The sequence below is a fragment of the Dermacentor andersoni genome, chromosome 2 (genome assembly GCF_023375885.2).
Source record: "Dermacentor andersoni chromosome 2, qqDerAnde1_hic_scaffold, whole genome shotgun sequence".
Taxonomy (NCBI): Eukaryota; Metazoa; Arthropoda; class Arachnida; order Ixodida; family Ixodidae; genus Dermacentor; species Dermacentor andersoni.
Window position 1 is genome coordinate 93,927,613 of NC_092815.1, and position 2,540 is coordinate 93,930,152.

Genomic DNA, 2,540 nt, shown 5'->3' on the forward strand with positions numbered 1-2,540 from the left:
GTATTCTCTTCAGCAAAACCACTTATATGGGGAACTGATCATGATAAGTGCTCATGAGCATGTTAAAGAACAGCCTTCAATGTCTGTCTTAGTAAATGTGTGAAAGAACCAGGTTTGTGCATGAAAAGTTTTCCTGAGGGTGTGTGCCTTGAAGCCCGTAGTGGTAATCACAGGAAACGGGGGTGGATCCAGAGTAGCACCAAAGGGCAAGCCTTCATCGAAACAAATATGGAGGGAAGTGACTGCATGCTCAAACTTGTCAGCTTACAAGTTTGCCAAGACCAAGTGATATCAGAAGTTGATGAAGCCTACATGGTTAATGTATAACCGCTTAGGCCAAAATTATTTAGATACTTTTTATGAGGACTACATATTTACTGGAAATCTCAAAATAATTATGTTAGTGCAGAATACCTTCCACTAGTTGTGACGTCCTTGAAAGAATGAAAATGTTTGAGTTGTACTTGTGTGGTGCATGAAGTTACTTTAAAAAAAAAACAGCTCAGCAATGGAAACAAAATGCAAAGAGTAGTATTCGAAATAAATTGCCACCTCTTTAGGGCTAGATGAATTCAAATAATAATAATAAGCAAATGAAGATCGGGCATACAAGATAGATGTTTCAGCTCCCACTTGAAAGCCTCGTTCACAAAGATTGTGAACAAAGGTCCAGTTGAACCAGTTCTTATTTTTCATTTTTATGGCTGGCATCTAATTTTAAACTACTTACCGTGCCTCTTTTGACCAAACCAGACAGGCTGCCATCAAACTCTTCACTACTTCAATGCAAATAATTGGAGGTTGGCAAATACATTTTTCTAATAGGAATAGTAGGTAACGAATAGTCAAACACTGATGCATACAGTTACAGCAGGCATATTTACCTTGGAATTAAGCACCATGCTTATATTGTCTAGTAAAAAAAGGACAGCTATCAAGGAAGATTAGGATTATTTTTAAGCAAAAGTAATTATACCTCATATACTTGAAGCAGATGTAGTGCTTCTGAAGAATCACGTCCAAACTGCACACACTAAAACATTAAGCTGGGATATTCAAAAGGACAAGTACATGTTTTGCTCGCCAAGTGACTTTTAGTGTGCTCAATTATGTAAAGTGTGCTATTATATGATTAATGTAATTTCTAATGTAAAGAAAGAAGAAGCCAGGATCTCTTGCTTCATATATATGCGCTGAATCAAGAAGGTAATTAAGGAAGAAGAACACCAGAAATAAACACGAATATTTGTGTGCTTTCTGGCATAAAATAATTATCATGTAAGCCACATAACATGCTTTCCAAAGCATTCCCTACCTTAACTTACAGCTGCATCACGTGAGGGCACTTTCTAAGAACACACATCCTTCATGATCATTCACTGTGTTAGTGACTCCCACTGAAGTAGACTGAGAACATATCTGGGCATTGCATTCAATAGCTGATGTAAAGTGAAAAGACTGCTGCTTGTAGGTATGAATGAACCAAGTGAATAAGAAATATAGGTTCTCAAACTTCTAGTAGTAAGTGTGGCAGCACTTAAAAAAAACATATTACAACTAAAAATTGCAACACATGATGAAATAACTGAAATAGCTAGGGAGAGTTTAATAGACCAATAAACAGGAAACTGCAAATTCCCAACATTTGTGAATACTTTTCTTCACATGTACTCACCTCATAAGTATGACTTCCCTTAATGCTCGAACCTCTGCCTTAATTTCATAATTCCCCATTCTGACTGCTTCGCTCATGCTGATTGACATCTAGCACAAAGGTTGACGAAAGTAGCTGAGCATGTGCATGTGTTGTGAGGCAAGCTGCCCATATCTGGTAGCCGCATGCCAATTTCTCAGAGTAGATGAAAGGGAAGCCTTGAGGGTAAACCATAGAGAAGACGGACACCTTGGTTCAATGATAACTGAAAACACCAACATGGAAAATTTGGACAGCCCACACAATCAGCAGAATTGACATAGTTTGGAAAAACTGAAAAGATGCATTATGATATTTATGTTACACAGGTTCCAGTCAAGTTGAAGATTTTCACTGTCTAATAAACTTATAAGACAATACATGACCAGCAATACTGTATGGAACCTAAACAAGTTTAATAAAGTCACCTAGAATTCAGGATGGAGAAGTGACTGAATTGAGGATGCTAAAATGGATGAGGTGGAGGCAGATTGTGAAGGCAGGTCTTAAAAAATTAACATTCAACACACACTTAAGTTGGCAAAGATTGGACTCAATGTTCACGAAGAAATTGACTAAGATAATTTATTGGTATATGTACATGAGAGAGCAGCAACAATACAGCAGAGATAACTGTCATGCAAGAGCAAAGGACGTCAGTCTAAAAATTAACATTTGATCAGAAGAATGGTTATGCATGGGCTCAGGCTCATGTACAATTCTGTATGGTACGCATGACGTCAGAGCTGCATAGCATAAGGAACTGTGGCCTTAGATGCCTCGATTATGAAATGATGTGGGCCAAGAGTGGAACAAGGATAGCATCAAAATGGGGCCTCCTCCAAAA